This window comes from Pinus tabuliformis, chromosome 8 (genome assembly GCF_031772625.1).
Source record: "Pinus tabuliformis cultivar Carrire ecotype Pingquan chromosome 8, CPIR1, whole genome shotgun sequence".
Classification (NCBI taxonomy): Eukaryota; Viridiplantae; Streptophyta; class Pinopsida; order Pinales; family Pinaceae; genus Pinus; species Pinus tabuliformis.
In genome coordinates, this window is record NC_142294.1 from 456,823,350 (window position 1) to 456,845,740 (window position 22,391).

Below are 22,391 nucleotides of genomic sequence, written 5' to 3' on the forward strand. Positions count from 1 at the left end.
AACGAACAAAAGGGTTAAAAAAAATAACAAAACATAAATTAAAATATATACTCAAAACAAAACATAAAATAAAAACAAAAAAAATCAAATATATAAAAAAAGACAAAAAAATCAATCATAAAAGTGTAGAAAAAAACAAAATTAACCTATAAAAGATAAGAATTAAAAAACAAAAAAACAAAATTATAAACAAGTAAATAGTAAGAAAAACATATTTAAAAAAATTGGTTAAAAAAAAATAAATTATCTTGTAAACCATAAAAAAAAATTCAAGTTGTTTTATTTTTCTTTTTTTTTTAAATGTTGATTACTTAAATATAAAAATGACAAAAAAAATGTAAGAATAAAATTAAAAAATTATGTCATAAACCATAAAAGAATTTGGAAGAAAAAAAAAACAAAATTTAAAAAGTATACATATAAAATTAAGTAAAAATGGAAAAATTTTAAAAAACATTAACAAAAACTAGAAAAATAAATAAATAAATAAAATAAAATAGTAAAATTAATATTAAAAACATTAAGAAAAAACGAAAATAAGCTCCAATTATTAAAAAAAAAAAGAAAAAAAAAAGAAGCAAAACAAAAGAATATGAAAATTAAAAAATATATATCTTTCCAAAAAAAAAAGAAAGAAGAACAACAAAAACAAAAACAAATACAAAAAACATTTAAAGTTTAAAAAAAATATTTTTTTTTATTAAAAAAAAATATGGCTCTTTTATTTAAAAATAAAAAAGTTTAAAATTTAAAAATTTTCAATGTTTTTTTAAACAATTATTTTTTTATTTAAAAAAAAAAAAAATTGTTTTTGAAACAATTGTTTTCATTTAAAAAAAAAAAATTAAAGTATTGTTTAAAACAATTTTTCTTTTTAATTTAAAAAGAAAAACAATTAACAATTTTTTCTTTTATTTAAAAAAAAAACAATTAAATTATAATTATTATTATAATTATATAAACTTTTTTTTTTATTTAAAAAAAAAATAGCGTCTTCCCCGACCACCCGTGGTGGCGCGGCCCTGGCCAGAGTGTCTGCATGCAGACCCCTCCGCTTAGGGCCACGCCACCACGAGCGGCCGGGGGGCGGAGAGGCAATTCTGACAGACCCCTCCGCCCAGGGTCGCGCCACCACAAGCGGCCGGGGGGCAAAGGCTATTTTTTTTTTCTTTGTAAATAAAAAAAATAATTTAAAAACATATTTTTTTTAAATAAAAAAAAAAAAAAATCTTAAAAAATTATTTTTTTTAAATAAAAAAAAGGTATTGTTAATTGTATTTTTTTTAAATAAACAAAAAAAATTGTTTAAACATTTTTTTTTTTAATAAAAAAAATGTTTTAAAAAAACATTTAAAATTTTTAAATTTTTTGTTTTTAAATAAAAGAGCTAAGGCTTCATAATTTATTTTTTTCTTTTATATATATATATATATATATATATATATATAAACTTTAAATGTTTTTTGTTTTTGGTTTATTGTTTTTTTTGAAAAGATATATATATTTTTAAATTTTTCATTTTTTTGGTTTATTTTTTTTATAATTTGAGCTTATTTTTGTTTTTTTGGTTTTTTTTTTTAATGTTTCTAATATTTATTTTACTAGTTTTTTAATTCTTTTTTTTGTTAATTTTCTATTTCTTTTTTTAATCTAGTTTGTTTTTTAATTTTTTTTTCTAGTTTTTGTTAATGTTTTTTAAATTTTTCTATTTTTACTTAATTTTATATATATATTTTTAAATTTGTTTTTTTTTTTTCAAATTCTTTTATGCTTTATGCAATAATTTTAATTTTTTTTACCCTTTTTTTTGTCTTTTCTATATATATTTTTATATTTGCTTTTTTAAGCAATCAGCATTTAGAAAAATAAAAATAAGTCCTCTAAAAAAATGATATGCTGCATCAACACATTTCAAAATCAGTATGAAAATCACTAACATTTAAAAACAAATATTTATATTTGATACATAAGAAAATTTGAAGTGTCAAAAATATGCTCCGAAAAAAAAGAAGTGTATTCTGCATCACCACTTTTCAAAATCGTGTCACGATTTTACTACACCTATGAAACGGGTAATCATATCGGTTATTTAAAGTGCTAAAAACTATGCTCTAAAAAATATATGTGTGTTCTGCATCGTCCATTTTCAAAATTGGGTCACCTTTTTTCTATCTCTACAAAACAGGTAACAGTATCAGTTCCCATTTCAAAGTTAACGTTATTTCGTCTTGGCCAAGCTGACAAGATGTCCTTGTAACCACAATTTGTGGTGGAACCTTTTGAAATATGGGAATTGGACTTTGTTGGCCCCTTTAATCCACCATCAAATAAAAAAATTATATAGTAGTTGCAACATATTATGTGACTAAATGGGTAGAAGCGGTATCTTTGCCGAGGGCCACAGAGGAAGCCGTGATTAATTTTCTCTTTGAACTGTTTGTACAATATGGATTACCAAGAGAAGTAATAACATGTGGAGGAGTGCAATTCATATGACATAAAATTTCAGCCACTCTGCGAAATTATCATGTAAAATATAGAATTACTTCTCCATATCACCTATAGGCAAATAGAAAAATCGAGAGAACTAACAAAGTCTTGGAAGAAATTTTGACTAAAATAGTCTTGACAAGTCATCATAATTGGGCAGACAAGATTCAAGAAGCCTTGTGGGCCTATTGAACAACATGGCACAATACTACCTGTTACTCCCCTTATCATATTATCTTCGGTAGAGAACCAATTTTTCCAATAGAATTTGAGATAAAGACTCTTCAGACAACCGATGAAATTGGACTGGATTTTACAGAAGCACAAACGAAATCCCTACAACAAATTAATGAATTAGATGAAGCATGCATATTTGCTTTCGAATGCACAACCATTATTTAGCAACAAAGGGCTAAGTGGCACGATAGGCTTATTAAAAATAAATCGTTTCAAAAAGGCGATTGGGCACTGCTATTCCAGATTCCAGGACTTTCCCGGGAAATTGCAAACAAGGTGGCTCAGACCTTATGAAATCCAAGAAGTACATGATAATGGTACCATAAATTTAATCATCATCGACGGGTCTGGTACTCCTTTTCTGGTAAATGGACATCGACTACGCCTCTATCATCAGCGCTCACAAAGGAGTCTTTTTATCAAGAGGTAAGTAGTGATCCTACTTTTCAAATTATAGCTACCTGGGGTGGTAACCCAACAGCTCTATCTCTATGAAATCTATTTTTTTCCATGTTGTACATAATGTATATACTTTTCTTTGAAATTTGGTTAAGTTTTTTCTTCTTTCTTTCTTTCTTTTCTTTCCACATGCTGGAATTTTGGCATAGTGGTTTCTCCTTACAGCTCAATTTTTGTCTCTTTATAGTACAACTGTTGTTCCTTTTGTTACAACTACTTCACATTTCAAAGAAACAATTGTTGTTCCCATTGTTACAACTGTTTTTCATTTCAAAGAAACAATTGTTGCTCCCTTCGTTACAACTGTTGTTCATTTCAAAGAAATAATTATTGTTCCCTTCATTACCATTGTTGTTCATTTCAACAATTGTTGCCCCTTTGTTATAGTTGCTACTCATTTCAAAGTGGAATTTTCTGTCCCCTTTGTTACAACTGTCATTCACCTTAAAAGAGAAATCATCGTTCCCTTTATTACAGTTGTTGTTTTTTGTAGCTGTTATAGACATTTTTGGGCACTGCAACCCGAATCATAAATTTCCATAAACCAAGGGCTCTTAAGTCCCTAAAAGTGTTGTTCCAACCTCTAAAAGAACAAGGTCAACTGATTACATCTTCTTCCAGAAGTTCTCCACGAAAACCTGCTCAGAACTGGTTAAAACTGGAGCATCTCACCTGTTCCATGGTCAAAGTGCGTTGCATCCCACCTAAATACACACAGGAGGTGCGATGCATCTTGAAAAACCCTTCTCTGGGGTGTGATGGGAGAGAGTGGACAAATGGCAGGTCAATCTGCAAGGTGGAGGATCATGGAATCTTCCAGAAACTTCTCCTGTGACACTTGCCTCTCTGCATTCACCCAGGGATGAGTAAGAGATCATCAATCTCCAAGTGGAATCAAGAACTATCAGAGAGAGGACACTAATCAAATCTCAAAAGCTGACTCACCCCCTTGCAAACATCTATATATGGATCCCTCATCCCAGAGATCCAGAGGCTGGAATTTTGTATCTTGTAAGGAAGTCCTACTAGTTTCTTGGTGTAACATCATAGTGTTGGGTGATCTAAGCTTTTCATGAGGTGATGAAGGGATTTCTTACTGAGAGGATGATGCTGGGTCAGAACAATTGGTTGTAATCCTCTTTGCTATTCTAGATTATTAATAAATCTATTCAAGTTTTCCTCCATATTCTTGTACGATTGATGATATATGCATTTGTGTGGTCAATATATATCTGGTCCTATATTGTTTATGATAATAGATCTATGTTCTTGGATAGTGTTATGCTGCTTTGGTTCTATAGGTTCTCTTTCAAGTTGGGTAGACGAGGAAGCGAGTGGCAAAGATCTATCAGAAGGGAGAGGAATCAAGTTAGGAACCAAGCGCAAGACAAAGGTTGGTCTCCTTTATTCCCCTCTTGTCTATTTCTCATAAAGGAAAACGAAAGTAGTTTTAGTTTGTTTGTTTCTAAGGTAGCTACCAGCCTTAGTGGGACTAGCAGCTCTGCATAGACACTATATTTCCTGATAACAAAATGGCGACTCCGCTGGGGAGCGAATAGATTTTTTCTTTGTCTATATTTGTTTACTTTATAAACTTACAGACGGAGCCTGAAGTCAAGCCAGCTAGCCTTCGAACTGCATTTGCTATGCAAATGCAAAGTAGATCAATGCTGCTTCTGTCTATCTTCGGGTTTTGTTTATGAACTGAACAATTGATTTAAAAGCTCTCTAATTTCCCTTGTGGTGGCTCTAGTAACCTCTTTAGATCTACCCTTGTGATTGATTTACTGATTACCACTTGCTCGGCCTAAATCCGTGAACTGAGCTGCAAACTGTGACCCTGAACCCAATTGAAGTCTCGTCCCTGGATCATCACACTGTCTCTTCTCTGGATTCTGGATGCATCGCACTTCCCGAGTGTAGTAGGTGCACTGCATCTCACTTTCCCTGTGTTACAGGTGCGCTGATCAGACAAGGCCTCTTCTGCTCTTAGATTTTGGTTTCTATGTTCACTCTTTTCAGCTCTATTCAGGAGTTTTGCTGCATGTAGTCAGTACACCTCTCTTGAAACCCCCTTCCTTGCCATTATTCCACCTCCATTTTGCAAATAACTGTAAATGTTTTATGTATTTTGAGCCATTTTCAGTTCTCTTTACAAAGAAGTAGCGTAATTGAACTGTCGTTTCTTGATTTGAAAGTGTCGCAAGTGTCATTTTCAGTCATAGAAGGGAATCCGATTGTTCTTGATAATCGATTACACTATTACTCTTGTATTTGATTTGAATTAGTAGTTTTTCAAGTGTCGAAAGCAAGTTTTCAATTCCAAATCGCAAAGTGTCGTCATTGTCTTCATTTTGTCTTGAAAAGAAACTTGTTAGTAATGTCGCTTTGAAAAATAATTCAGATTTGTGCTTAGCTTTCTTTTTATCTTTCACACATCAAGAAGGCTGAAAACAAATACATGCATGTGCATTTGCATTTAGACAGTTTGTTGGTTTTATTTAGGACAATGCATATAGTGTGTGCTCTCTGCTCTATGTTGAAAGAATATCATCTCTCTTTCCTTAGTAGCTAGGGTTTTCATTGCAAAAAGAAGATTAGATGATTGTTTATCATCTTAGATTTCATTTTAGGAATTGTATATCTACATCACGCGGTGAACCTGAAAGGCAAATTTCTTAAGCAAGATCAACTGTAAAATAAATTTAATGAACCTAAAAACGCTTTGGAACCTAACGCACAACATTTAGAAGTCTAGGCTAGAGACGTATTCCGACGTCATAAAGCCTGGTAACTATTGTTTTCATTGATGGTTGGGTGATTCCTCCACTTTGAGACGATAAGTGCCAGTACGGACTTGTGCTCCCACGTACCGTCGAGTATATATTAGGAGACCACGATAAGCTTTATCCTTTATCCATAGGAAGTCGTGTCTGCCGCCCTATCGATCGCAATGCACTGAACACAGCATTCGGGAAGATTGACTGCCGTACCGTAAAATCTATTCTGCAGTTTTGCGATTTGTTTGGTAATCCCTCTGTCTAGATTTCTAGAGCAGTCTCTTTCATTCCTTTTCAAACTCCTTAAAGGAAAAGGTCCATCTGAGTACTTGTCACTTCAAGCTCATTAAAAATCAAAGGCGACTAGAGTCATCTTTTGTTTTTTCTCGACTCTTAAAAACTGAAAAACAAGTTGTGTCAAAGTGTCTAAAATTCATTTAATTCGGAAACATATTTCCCCTTGATTTTTAGTTGATCGAGTAATCCACAATCGTGGAAGAAAGTCAATTGAAACCCCGTCGTTCGCGGAGGCTTACTAGTCAATCGCCTTTGTCTCCAGAATCGAAACTGTTATGGACAAAGCGAACTCATTTAACCGGTTCCAAATCCCCTGGTAAAGTTAGAACAAGTGTTCCAACACCATCGGGGACTCTGGTTACTCCAAACATTTCTGGTATCCCTGCCTTTATAGAAGAAGTTCAGCAGCCACTAAAGGACAATAGAACTAATCCTAGTGTGAAGGTAAACACTTGTATTACTGAACCAGCTCCATCTACAGCTGATTCGAAAGGTGTTAATCCCCAAACCTCTGTCACTGCAGATTCTATACCTTCTTCGGCATCAGAAATATTTTACGGACCTAACGGTCTACCTCTTCCACCCGGTCTGATTGCTATAGAAGAGATTGTGGAGGATCCTCCATCTAGTACTCCATCGCGATTTGGATTCGGGATCACCCTATATCCTTCTTCATCAGAAATTAGTCTATCGTTATTGGAAGCCCCTGTAGAATCGCTAGGAAATCTTTTGGATAGACTAGAAATGTCTGAACAACCGTCAACATCTAGGACTGTGTCATCTGACACAGCAACGGCAGAACTTCCTACTGTAACTCCAACAATGTTCGCCGGCATACCATCTATCCCAACTAGCTCTCAATCGATAGATGGGGCCCACTCAGGGGCTATTTTGACAGTATGGTCTGTTCCTGTTTGTTCATCCGAAATAGTATCCATGAACTCTTATGTTGAGTCTCAGCAAATTGATCCTTCAGGGTGTCAATTTGGGCAGTCTGATCCTCAAGGACAAATAATTCCTTTGAGTACCAGATTACCGCCATATGGGGGGGGATATACCCTTTCATTGTCTCCTCCGGGAGGACAACCATACGAGAGTTCACAACAAAATTCAGGTTATGCTGGAATTACATCTAGCGGTTGGGTGCCAATACTGCCTCAACAACCAAGAGTTGTATATTCGATGCAACAATGTTTACCTATGTCAAATATACCAACTACGCCGGCTATTATGACGGTATTGCAAGTACAAGCGTTGCCTGTTATATGCCAACCTCAGGTTTCTCAGGTTGTAATGCAATAGCCTCTTGTCCCTGCAACTCAACCACAATCGCCAACTAGTGGAATGACACAGGCCCAAACGGGTACAATTACCCCTCATCTTGGTCAAACGGCCAGTATTGGACAACAGCACATGGCTTCACAACCATGGCTAGTGCAATACCAACAACCGCAATTCCAACAAGTGTACCAAGGATCTGAGCAACAAATCTTTGCAAATAATGGGCAGTTGTATATTCAAAACAGTCAAAATCAACCATTCCACAATGGTTATGCCCATCAACCTTACCAAAGTTACCAGCATCAAATGCATTATGCTGGTATGCAAAGACCAACTGCTCAGGCCATTCCATCCTATCCTAGGTATGCTTTGCCAAACCTGAATCAACAATTACCCTTCGTTGCAACTTTAGAGTTACCAGATCTAAATTGGCTAACGAACGATCCAATTTCTTACGCCCCTTAGTGGCCAGCGATTCCGCATAAACTTCCATCGAATATTCCTAAATTTAATGGAAATCCAGGTGAAGACCCGTCGAATCATGTGATGAAATTTCATTTGTGGTGTTCATCAAACACCCTAAACGATGATTCGATTAGGCTTCACCCTTTTCAGAGGACGTTAACTGGTCCGACAACAAAATGGTATATCGAATTACCTAGAGCTTCGTTTGACAACTTCAGTGCCCTAATCATGACCTTTTTAACCCATTTTCAGTTACCGATAAGGTACGAAATGGGAACAGAACTTCTTACCAATTTCAAACAAATGACGGCCACTCAAATATCCAATCATATTCATGAGTGGCGACATCGTCGTAGAATGGTAAAAACGTATGTTCCTGATCAGCTTTTAGCTGAATGGTTTATTAAGTCATTATTACCTTCCATTACAGAAGATGTGGCAAAAGGAGGATTCGTCATTGAAGAGAAATTTATTGCTCGTGCGTAATATTTAGACTTGATTTATACTCAGTCTGGCATGCTCTACGATAAAATCCCTGACGCTCCCAGACCAGAATTTTTCGTCCCTCCTCCTCCTATTTGAACAATGACTCTCATGTCGGCGATGGCGTGATTGGTACGACAGACACGAAAGCGACAAAGGCTACATCTAAAAAGGCCCATAAGATTTCTAGTCAAAATGCAAAAGAAGAACTTCTCACCTCGGAAGTAAATGCCGTCTTGACTGATAAAGGAAAAGAAACCAAGCAACCAGGAGGTAAGAAGAAAAATAAAGGGAAGAAGAAGAAACAGGAGGAATCATCACTTGAAAAATCTTTTGCAAACCATTCTGGAGATAAGAAACCAAGTCGTCCATGTCTTATATGTGATGAGGATCATGGGACAAGAGATTATCCATATAAAGCTGAGCTTAGAAAATTCTTCAAGAATTCAAAAACCTCGGCGGTATTGACTGATCCGTTTCCAAATCCAGGAACAAATTTGGTTGGTAGTGAAAATGCTTCCCCGTCTCAAGTACTGATGTTGTTGGTTTCGAAATAGAAAAATGATGCTTTGATATCGACAAGAAATAAAGATTAGGAGAATCCACAGCTGTTGAACAACAAGGATAAAGATCAACCTAGTAGTTCAACAACAACTTCGACAGAACTTGTGCCGCTCATCATTCCAGAGGTGACAATAAAACTGCCAAAGGGAGTAGTACACAAGTCAACATTTTATCCTCATGCCAGAGCAACACAGCATTATAATATAGTGGAATATCTGGCCCAATCGCCATCCGCTATGTTGACACTTGAGGTACTACAAAATTGCCCCTCCTAAAAGCAGGCTTTATTATCAGCAATAGGTGGGATAGACCCAAAGGATTCTAATCTTGTATCCTTTAATCACAAAGGATATGATCCTCAGTGACCAGCTCAACTAGCTTTCCTAATTCAAGTGAAATCCCTCAACAAAACTGTTCATCGAACAATTATTGATGAGGGAGCATCTACATGTATTATGTCGATGAGTTGCTGGAAAACTTTAGGATCTCCAACCTTGTCACGATCTTCGACGACATTAAAAGCATTTGATGGATGAACATATACCCCATATGGTATTCTAAGTAACTTGCAAGTTGAACTAGGGGGGAAAACAGTAGAAATAGATGTTGAAGTAATCGACGGAAACCTTGATTACAACATCCTATTGGGAAGGCCCTGGATATATGCTATGGCTGCGGTTGTGTCGACCTACTTTAGGAAGATTGCATTTCTTTTCTAAGGAGGAATTACAATCATCGACCAACAAACATTTCTCCCCAATAGTTCCTAAGTTACGGGAATATGATCCATGGAAGCCCCCATTCACTTCAAAATATCGGAGTAGGCCTACTAAAAGACCCTATATTAATGGGGACTTTTTCCCTCCTACCTCCAATCAATCTAGAGGAAGTGGCGATAGTAGGAACCTGCAATATGATATTTTTGATTCAAAAGATCTCAGAAAATGATATTAACATGGATCATCCGCAAGTATTGCCTCCAAGCCCAATAGAAATATTGTAACAATCAATGTTTTCGGCATGGGAGGCAAACCCGAATCAACACTCATCAAGCGTTTGGATAGATAGGTCTAAGGAATATGGCACCCCTTCAGATCCTTGGTCGCAAGTGCATTACACTGACGAAGGAGTTTTTCTGTCAATGATAATTGAAGGGGCACCATGGGAAGATTACCACCATCGTTCCCATCTTCCAGATTGTCAAGAAGATACTCCTGATGGCCTTCATCATCCTTCAGTTTTTGACTTCCTATCAAATACTGTAAACACGGTGGATTCCAAGCGAAACTTGTCCAATATTGAAGAGACTATCACCATAAATATCTCGACCAAAACGGATGTTGTAGAGAATATTTATGTTGGCAAATGTTGTTCTCCTTCAGAACTGGAGATATATAATGCTCTTTTTCACGAATTCAGAGATGTCTTTGCTTCGTCATATGATGAAATGCCAGGCATTGACTCGAGTATAGTTGAACATGAAATAATTATGTATCTAGATGTCAAACCAGTACGACAACAGCTACGGCAGGTGCACCCCAAGAAAGCCGCTGCCATCAAGGCAGAAGTTGAAAAACTTCTCCATGCTGGTTTTATTTACCCGGTTCCTCTAACCGATTGGGTATCGAACATTGTTCCTATGATGAAAAAGAAAGGAACGATTAGAGTGTGCATCTATTATAGGGATGTAAATCAAGCTTGTCCAAAAGACAACTACCCTACACCCTTTATTGACCAGATAATTGATGAATGCATAGGATGTGAAATCTTTTCATTTATGGATGGATTCTTCGGGTATAATCAAATAAATATCTGCCCACAGGACTAATCAAAGACTGCATTTATTTGTCCGTGGGGCACATTTGCATATCGCAAATTACCCTTTGGTTTAAAGAACACAGGGGAAACATTTCAGAGGGCAATGAATTATGCCTTCCATGATATCAAAAACATCGTTCAACCATATCTCGACGACCTTACGTCTCATTCGCAAAAGCGGACCGATCATCCGCAACATTTGAGAGCGATATTTCTATGTTACTAACACTACAAGATACGACTCAATCCACAGAAATGTGTGTTCTGTGTCAGTTTTTTTCATTTTCTTGGCTTTGTAGTCTCAAAGGACGGGATTCGTCTCGACCCATGTAAGGTTCAGGCAATCATAATTTTGCCTCCACCTTCAAATTTGCTTCAGATTCAGAAACTCCAAGGGAAAGCAAACTTTCTAAGGAGGTTCATTCCAAATTATGCCGAACTTGCTAAAGGTTATACACGTCTATTGAAAAAAGAAGTACCATTCATCTGGGATCAGGTTGCACAAGCTTCCTTTGATGCTTCAAAATAATCCCTAATGAAATCATCATTAATGTACACTCCTGATTATCAAAAAGACTTTAACCTGTATCTGGTTGCAGCGGATACAACCATCGCAATGGTTTTAGTTCAAGAAGACAATGAAATTGAACATCCTATATATTATTTGAGTAGGAACTTAAATGATACAGAAATCAAGTATTCCTATGTTGAAAATCTGGCTCTCGCAGCTGTTCAAGTGATACAGAGATTTCGACACTATGTCCTCTTTCAAAAAACTACCATTTTGTCAGATTGCAACCCCATGAATTATATATTGTCCCGACAGTTTATGGGGGGAAAATATTCAAAATGGATAGCAATTCTTCAAGAGTTTGATCTGGAATTTGTAAAATCCAAATCAAATAAATCCCTGGTTCTCGCCGAATTACTATGCGATCTCCCATCGTCGTCCAATGATGAAACATCTGAAGAAACAATCGTGGATGAATCTTTGTTTCTGATATCTTCAAGCAATCCGTGGTATGGAGATATAATCATCTATCTCCAAACCCAAAAATATAGGCCTAATACCTCTCGCTCAGAATAAAAACGTATTCGATACCAATCAAAAGACTACATGATCGTCGATGATACACTTTATCATCGTGGTGTTGATACACTTCTGAGGAGGTGCCTCACCCATGAGGAGGCCGAGAAAGTCCTGAATGATTGCCATTCAGGCACATGTGGGGGGCATCAATCTGGTTACGCTACGGCGCAAAATTTTTATGAGCAGGATACTTCTGGCCAACAATGTTCAAAGATTGCATAACCGCAGTCAGGAGTTGCCATGCATGTCAAATTTTCGATAGCAAAACCAGAAAACCACCTGCACCTCTGCAACCGATAGTTGCTGTCGGGCCATTCTCCAAATGGGACATTGATTTCATGACATGTAAGCCCACCTCGACCAGGGGCATGGGTATATCATAGTCGCAGTAGACTATTTTACCAAATGGGCCGAGGCAATGCCTACATTAGATAACACTGGTGAAACAGTTGCCCTTTTCTTTTTCAATCATGTATTCGCCAGATTCGGCATTCCACAGGCTATAGTCAAGATCATGGATCGCATTTTCGCAATCACATGATAGTTGAATCGGCTGCCAAATTGGGGTTGTCCCAAGACAACTCTACTCCATATTACCCGCAGGCCAATGGAAAAGTTGAAGCAATCAACAAAGTTCTGAAGTGGATGTTGCAAAGGATGATTGGAGTCCACAAAAGGAGTTGGCACCTGATCCTGTACTCAGCCTTGTGGGCATACCGAACATCGGTAAGGAATGCAACTGGGTTCACACCTTTTCAACTGGTGTATGGCCTAGAAGCAACCTTACCAGTTTAGTGTGAAATCTCGTCCCTCAAACTCGCAGTCGACATTCTCCCCGGGACTTCAGAAGAGGAGGCTCGTTTCTTGGAACTAATCCAATTGGATGAAACCCCTCATGATGCTACTTTGGCTAATGAAGCCCATAAGAAACGAGTCAAGGCACAGTTCGACAAAAATGTCAAACCCCGTGTCTTCTCAGAAGGTGACTTGGTCTTACTTTACGACCAGGAGTCCGATAAATTGGGAGCAGGTAATTTCAAGTCTTTGTGGATGGGCCCCTATATTGTTAAATGGGTATTATCAAAAGGAGCCTACAAGTTAATGAATTATGACGGGATTCCACTGGCGCAACCCCGTAACGTGTTGTACCTTAAGCGTTACTACGTATGATTCAATGTGGTAACCCATATGCTTTTGTTACATTTTTGTTTTCGCTGAGAGTAATTGTTTTGGTCAAGTAATCCACTTCTTACATTTGTCGCAGATGTCGAACCTATTGGAATCTTTTGTTGGACATGCTGACAGAGCGAGTCGTAGTTCGCGGAATCTATCTTCTGTGGCCTGGGCCATTTTTTATCCAAGCGGCGAGTTAGTAAGTTTCAGAGGGGTATGTATTGGTCGGTCAACAAATAACATCGTTAAATATAGCGTGTTGATAGAACTTCTCTCTGAGGCCATCACACATGGCATAAGCTGACTTGTCGTTAGGATAGACTCATAGCTCTTCATACTACAACTCACTGGTATCTACTCCGTCCGAAATCCAGCTATCTATCGCATGTTCCTAAGGGTCAAGATTTTGGAAAGGCAATTTGATTTTATTCAATATCAGCATATCTTCAGAAACTTAAACACATTAACATATTCATTAGCAAATTATGTGTTAGATAGACATTTGCAACATTTATAAAAAGAAGCATTTCATCAGTATTTGCATCAGGACCAAGTCACCAAAAATAAAGCTTCGAAAATCAAAAATATATATATAACTATTTATGGTTTACACATAATGTTTTGTAACCAAGACAAAAATTGGTCAAATGACCCAAAACTCAAAATGCTAGGGGGCACCCTAGTCTAATGATGATGGTGATAACAAGTCACCGCCTGTGCAATCATGCGTAAAAGCCTAGTCCACCGACTCGGCACGCCGGTAGTATGTCGCTGCAACCTCAGGGGCAGCTCCTCAATCCTCACGTCTAGAATACCAAGAGTGAGGCCTTTTACCTGATCCTGCAATGCTGAAAGAGTATCGGCCACATCAAGGTCGCGAAGGATAGCCCTTCCCACAACCTCTCCTGCTGGGGTGGCAGCTGGCACTCTCAGGCAGCCTACTGGCCGGACTGGTCCAACATCTGCATGAGCACATGAGTTTTGATTAGTCCTGATAGAAGAAAGCACAAGAACATTATAAAGAGAAATGATAAACAAAGATATGGTCAGAGAATTTACCGATGACACCCCACTGCTCGCCAGTCGGCAGTACCAAATCCAAATCACCCCGGAAGTCCATACCGACATATGGATACTTGGAAAAAACCATCTCCTGACAATTGAACCACTCGGAAAAGGTATCAGAAAACGAAACCTGGGACTGACCAGCATGTCTGGCCAGAAGGTCGACCCAGCTCTGCATCCGTGGCTCAGTCGGTGGAGGTAAACCAAGTGAAACATACTACGGCTGCATCAGCGGGATCTTTTCCAAGGCGAAAGTTGTCAAGATAGAACCATATCCAAAGTTCTTCAATCTTCCATTTTTCACCTTGGTTAGCTGTTCTTTCATCACAGAGAGTACTGCATCACACCAGTTGAACACCTTTGGTTCAAGGCATTCCAAGGTGTACTGCATATAAGTCCTGTTGGCCACGTGAAGTGCCGCACTACTAGCCAGTCTAGCAAAAGTAAACAGAATGGTCCTCAGGGACCTATCAGTGACATCTCGGATAATGATCTTGCCGTCCTTACTCGGCTGATATCCCTCTCTGCAAGACCTGCGAATGTAATCTCTCACAGATTCACCCCCACGGGTCGAACCTGATAATGAGATAGGGACGCCCCGTCTCGATAAGCCGGTTAGAAAATAGATGTCCACGATAGTTAAGGGGATGGACTTGCCCCTCATCTGGAACACCTAGGTGGTAGGATCCCATGCATCGAGAAAATATTGCAACAGGTTGATTTGTTGCCTCATGCAAGAGATGCGGAAAAACTTGAACAGGCCACAGTTCCACAGTGCATTTACCGTAACCGGATCATGTAAAGCAAGCATGTCCTCTTCTTCATGCTCACGTTCTCACCATGTAAAAGGCATTTTGCTCCAAATCTCTGAAACAAACAAGAGAAGAGTCAAGATCCTGATTTGGTAAAAAACAGGCAAAAATTTCCATGAAAAATTGTGCATAAATTGCCCTCTTTGCGCCCATCGCACCCCCAGTAGTGTTCTAGGTGGGATGCATACTGACTGGTCAATGGCCAAGCCAGCATGCATCACACCTTTCGATATAGAAGAGGTGCGATGGAGCCAGGGCAAGTTTTTCAAACCCCAGAGGCTCAGAAAAACCAGAAAACATGCTCAGAATTCAAAAAGGAAAGGATGAAATTAAAGAGCTCAGGTTTAGCTCCTACCTGGTCTAGACGGTGCCGAGAATCGTCCACAGAATCTTCTAAAATCAGCTAGTGAAAATCAAGGGGGAAAGCACCTCCAAAGCTCCAACAAACCAAAGTTCAAATGAAATGGTAAAATGAGAGGTAAAAAGCACTTTTAAATTACTTTTCACGTAATTCAAGTAAAATATTAGTGTTTTAACTCATTTTTCAAACATATATTGTTCGTTTCTAACTAGTTTGATGAAGCAATTGAGCAGGCAATACAACCTTTTAAAGAACAAAGTTGTCAATGCTAAGATCAAGATAATCAATGACCATTATATCGAGCAGTTTTAACACAGAATTCAAGCTCGTTAAAAAATAAGCATAAGCAATGAGAAAATGTTCCCCCAGAGTTTAAGATCATTAAAAAATGAACCAATTTTCAATAAATAACCATCATGAATGTATTATCATCAGCATTTGAAGCCTTGGCCATATCCTCGTGATCACCTCCACTCTGTATTGGCCGATCATTCGCCTCCATTTGATTGTTTACCCTTTTTGAGGAACAGCTGCAAAGAATGATCCTGTTAGCCATCCTTGTGACACTTCCATGATTGGAAAATTCCAAACCTTACCTGGAATCAGCTGCTACCCGAATTTATCACTCGTTCCTCAAAAAACGAGTCTCCTTTAAGCTCTTTTCAACTGACTCATAAAATATGAAAAGATTTCCGAGCAATTGGCCTCTTCAGCTCGTTAAAGGGACCGGAAGTGCTATCCCTCCTTTAGATTTTAATCTTTTTGAACTTGAGGGATTATTACACAAAAAGATCGAGCGCTTGTTTTGTTCGGCTCATTAAAAGTACTAAAAATTCATCCCTTTTGTATTGTTTTATACTTTTTTGGACTCAAGGGATTATATGACGAAAAAGGATTACTGGAGTTTTCTTTACGTCCCTTTTTCAAACTCTCTAAAATTGAAAAGGACCGAGTTATCCTTGTTGTTAAACTCGTTAAAACCAAATAGCGACAAACTTGTCCATATAGACAAGAACGAGTTTCACTATCGCTAGGCTCGTTAAAACATAGCGATGGGTTTGCCCGAAGGGAAAATTACAGAACAAGCATATGTTATCCTCCTCAAGCTTGAAAAGAATAAAGAGATATTGGTTAGCAATGACTGGGGAAAATTGGGAAGAAAACTTGAAGAAACTTTATTGGTAGCAAGTTGCTCTTGAACATGACACTTTCACTCTGCATCCGAGCCGGGTTGGGTTGTTCCGTTCACTGGTCATATCACCATGGGTCCATCACACCATCCATATTTGGGGTTAACGCTACCAATCCATCATGTCAGTGTCGCTGATATGTTCAAGAGAAGTCGCTCAGAGAATTCACCTGTGTCTCGCCCACTGCAATACATTTACACTCCATTCTTTCATGACTGCCACCCTGAACCTTGTATCACCAGATCATTTTCACCTCCATTAAAATCATTTGCTCCGTTCCATGTCATTGATGTGGGATTCACTAAGGCCCTCTTATGATGGATCACTTCTTGTCGACATCAGCTCATTATCCAAGAAGTCGATCTAGGAACAACCCTTTAAGTACTTTGAAACTTACATGCCTCAATGGCAAGTTTCTCACTTCCGGCGACAGGTTTACATCAATGGCCTTCGACCGAAAGATTTTACGTGGTGTTCGATGCCAAGTCCCTTTATTGACACCATGTGAATTGTACTGTAGTACCTTGAGGGTCATCATCATTATCGATGATTCCTCTCGCTCCTGTTAACAGCTTACATCATTGGCTGGTAATCAGGCGATGCCTTTCCGTGTTCGACTCTAGACCATCTCTCACATGGATCGACTTGTACTTTGAGTCAAGATCGAATGAGATTGAAGACCCTGGATCTAGTTTCATCCATCCGGGTTACGATATATATTCAGGAAAATAAAGACATCAAATGTACATCATTACTACACAGATAATCATCCAACCTAAGGGATGATGGCTCTACCAGAATCATCAGTCTACACTCAGATGATTGTCTGTCTTATGTACATGAAAATGAATTTATAAAGCTAAGCATGGGAATGCCCACCTCAAATAGATCATGAAAATATTATGAAGATAATGTATTATACTGTATCTTATTACAGGTCGCCTTCCAGCTTGAAAAAACTTCAGATCCTCATGATAAATCATTTCACCCGACATCAAAACAGATTAACGACCTCATGCTTTAGGGGGCAACTGTTATAGCCATTTTTGGGCACTACAACCCCAATCATAAATGTCCATAAACCAAGGGCTCTTAAGTCCCTAAAAGTGTTGTTCCAACCTCTAAAATAACAAGGTCAACTGATTACATCTTCTCCCAGAAGTTCTCCTTGAAAAACTACTCAGAACTGGTCAAAACTGGACCATCTCACCTGCTCCATGGTCAAAGTGCACTGCATCCCACCTAAATACACACGGGAGGTGCGATGCATCTTGAAAAGCCCTTCTATGGGGTGCGATGGGCGAGAGTGGACAAATGGCAGGGTCAATCTGCAAGGTGGAGGATCATGGAATCTTCCAAAAACTTCTCCAGTGACACTTGCCTCTCTGCATTCGCCCAAGGATGAGTAAGAGATCATCAATATCCAAGTGGAATCAAGAACTATCAGAGAGAGGACACTAATCAAATCTCAAAAGCTGACTCACCCCCCTTGCAAACATCTATATATGGATCCCTCATCCCAGAGATCCAGAGGCTGGAATTCTGTATCTTGTAAGGAAGTGTTGCTGGTTTCTTGGTGTAACATCATAGTGTTGGGTGATCTAAGCTTTTCATGACGTGAAGAAGGGCTTTCTTGCTGAGAGGATGATGCTGGGTCAGAACAATTGGTTGTAATCCTCTTTTCTATTCTTGATTATTAATAAAGCTATTCAAGTTTTCCTCCACATTCTTCTATGATTGATGATATATGCATTTGTGTGGTCAATATATATCTGGTCCTATATTGTTTATGATAATAGATCTATGTTCTTGTATATTGTTATGCTACTTTGATTCTATAGGTGCTCTTTGAAGCTGGGTAGACGAGGAAGAGAGTGGCAAAGATCTATCAGAAGGGAGAGGAATCAAGCTAGGAACCAAGCGCAAGACAAAGTTTGGTCTCCTTTATTCCCCTCTTATATATTTCTCATAAAGGAAAACGAAAGTAGTTTTAGTTTATTTATTTCTAATGTAGCTACCAGCCTTAGTGGGACTAGCAGCTCTGCATAGACACTAGATTTCCTGATAAGAGTAGCCCAATTGTTGTTCCTTTAAGTCGATTGTTGTCCTCTGTATGCCCAACTATACTTTTGGTTGTGAACTTTGATGTGAATTTTAAAAGTATTAATATTTAGTTTATCATGGTGATAAATATAGAATCTTCTTCATTACCCTTTGGAGAATATCTCTTTTTTTTTTCATCTGGCGCATCCGATCAATTTATATATTTTCTCTATATCTGGATTTTTGTGGAAATATCATAAATTGTTCATGATTTATAAACACCATACTAGTTTTCTCATTCTTATTTACTCAAATGGTGATTTTCTTCAAAAATATAATAAAAGGACTCAGACATACCTTATCTGGAATTTTTTTTACTTCTCACACCATCTCTAACTCCTAAGGAGTTGATGAGCCTCCCTTAACGATTAAAAATAATAAAAGGAAAAAATAAAACAATTATGGAAATGTACTCAAGTTAAGTTTTCTCAAAAGGATAGGGATTCTCATCACGAGCCAAACTACCATGATCATAGGAGACTAACATAAGTGACATTCCCATTATGGCTACCAAACCAAGGTAATGGCCTTTGACACTAGTATCAAAGGACAAGAGGTCTTATCACGAGTCAACTTGTTTACTTCTTTATGATATGGTGAGTTGCATTGTTGTTATTTGGTTATCTCGCAAGAACAATGGACTTTCTTAGAAGAATCATGTAAATAATTATATGTTAAAGATACTCACTCATCTAAGGGTTAAAAGGCAACCCTGTCGAAGCTCTGGATACCTGCTGGCACTCTGCCTATGGTATTGAAGTTTAACTTGAATTGCCATATCTTTATAATGTCATTAACACTTCCTTTTATTTAAAAAAAGGGGGGATATCACCACTACTAGTATGTACATTTTTTGTCTAAAAATACTAAAGGTGGCACATTTATATCACATGAACAAATCGTAGTTTTTTGAATATCCGTAATAAGCATTATTAATTCTAAACATATTTTGCTAGATTTCGTTACTTATTATTCTCCAAATGGAAATATTTTCTCTTTTCCCCATGATATACATATCTTGTATTCTTTAAATATCATGATAAATTTTAATCATTAGCACGTCACACATTTACTGCCTTTTATTATCCTCAATATGGTTGCATACAATCTGACTGTCTCTCGTTACAATTCATTAAATACCTCTGTATAGATTAGATTTTCCACACTGTTAAAAGGTCGTGGTCGACCTTTATCCTATTGGAGGAGGTAGGCAATATCACATGTATAATTTTTTTGGGTACAGTCAGCAAAACCTTGTAAGTAATATGATAATTCTCTTCGCACATAATCTTGATTTTGACATAATATATGTTGCTTTATCAAAGGACTTCTGGTTCAATAACTTTGCATGCAGGCACTATAGCTATTTCATGAATTAGCAAACATGGGTGGAAAATCTATTTGCAGCGAACCCACTCTACTAAGGATTACTGATCAAGCCCATAGGATCCTAGAATGGGTAGGATGGGCGCAATATTTTGCTCGATTACAGGGGTTCGTTGATGGTGTCGCCTTGGAATTTCTGTAGAACTTAAGTAATGAAGGCACAATAGTCTAAGGCAGGAAAATACCAGTTATGGAAATAATCTTGGAAAAGGTCATTGGTATTCCCACAGAAGGGGTAAAGTGGGTCGATAAACACATTGGACTTGAAGATGTTGTGGAGTTATTTGCAGAGCCTGGTGAGGAATTGACCCAAAAAGGTATGGGTCTTCACCCTGCTTCACTAAGCGAGCCATGGCGGGAATTAGTTGAAGTAATTCAAAGGTATATTATGTGTGATGGATGCCATGATGTGGTAAGATCCCAACATCTTAAACTTCTAACATCCCTGAAACTGAAAATAGTAATAAATTTCTCTTTCTTCCTAAGCTTTCTTTTGCATGAAGTTACTAGTAGAATAAGTAAAGCTAAAAACCCCAATTTTGCAGTTAGTCATCATGGTTTGATAAAATTAATAGTCATTAGAGAATTGACCCATTTACATCTAACATTGGATAATTTCATAAGCCCTAATGAACCATCATCTTTAGAAGAGATACCTGAAGAAAAAATGAGCAGCATGAAACATAAATTGTCCAGCTTGAATTGGGAAATGTTCAATTAGAAGGCAAAAATCAAACCTCGGTAATGCAAACCCTGAAGAGGGGCCGAAAAAGAGTAGCCTCTATTTTGGAATCTCTCTCTATCAAACATAGAAAGTATGATCGATTAAACTAGCCTATAAGTTTTATTGAGCATGCAGTGGAGGCAGGACCATCTCAAGGATCCCCTGCAGAATAGCTGGGTGATTTCCCTCAAGATTATGAGGAAGAAATAGCTCGAGTTCTAGAAAATATGGGGAATCTCTTTGTAGAAGATGTGGGTTGTTCTGAAAACCCACTGAATGAACACATACCCCTACTCCTTCGACCTCCACCCATAACTCTCATGATACAGAAGTATTACCTCTTTCAGAAAATACTAGAAGCATGTAGGAATCCATTGAAATGGTGAAGGAACCAGATTCTTCTACGGAAAAAACTATTTTGTTTTTCTTATTGATAAGTAAGAGAGGAACCTTCTATTAAGCTAGCCAAAATTACATAATGTACAAGAAACTCCACCCACTCTAAGAGAGTGTCCCAGCCAGCAGGGCCAACAGAAACCCAAAGGAAGCCCAAAGAAACCCTGGAAACCATGGACCAAGGCCCACACCAACCCTACAATAATTCCATCGAGGGTCCACATTAGGACCCACAACAGAGCACTCTACAACAAACAAACGGACTCAACAACAACTATAGGTTAAAAACACTAAAAAATTTCGGGTTCAAAACTCTCTAGCAACATGCACGAACCAAATCTCGCCATTGATTACACAACCTCAATCCAACAACCATTGTGGATATCAGGTGGATGAGAAGCGCGGGGGTTAATCGTCTGATGAGGGCAGTTTTCTCTCACCCCTCGTCGCCACGTGTCACACAATGAGTGGAATTGGAGGCACATAGTAAAAAGCTAGAAACCATTCTTATCCCACCCGATATACCTTTTGTGGTTTTGCATTGGCAGTTTTGCGAAAAAACCAGAGCGCTTTGTTGCCAAGCGATGACCGTCAGACCATTCTCGCGGTTATTTCTGAGCCTTCTGCCTGGATTCTCCATCAAATACCCATTGTGCCAAATGCAAACAGGCAACCAGATCTGTGGTGCTTCCTGATTCGTTACCTTCATCATTCAACCGAAAGTGATCAGAGTTTTGGAGAGTAGCCAAAACCAAAAAATGTAGACGAATTAGGTGACCTCATCCTCCCGCCTATCTCCTGAATCCCTTCGATCAATTTTTTCCACCCATAGTTCCATATCTTTTGTTTCTAGATGAAAATAATCCTCTCACAGTTTTCCGGTAGGTAACGACTTCCAAGCATGCCAAGAATCCCTGTCCCTATTGGTCACTCCTTTGTTGGCCAACTGATCTGCTAACATATTTTCTTTCCTTTTCACATGAACAAATCTTATCGTTTTAAGGGTTTGTAGGTGAGAGTGTATACAGTGAAAAACCTGCAGTAGCTTCCAATGCTTTGATACTTTATCTGGCGAAGTTCCATTGTGAAATTTCTTGGCTGCTCTGATGATCAATTCCGAATCTGCTTCAATGATAGCATTATGTAAATTTTCCTCCACCAGGATTTCCTAGCATTGCTCTAATGCTAGGAGTTCAAACATGTTATTGGTACCCTTC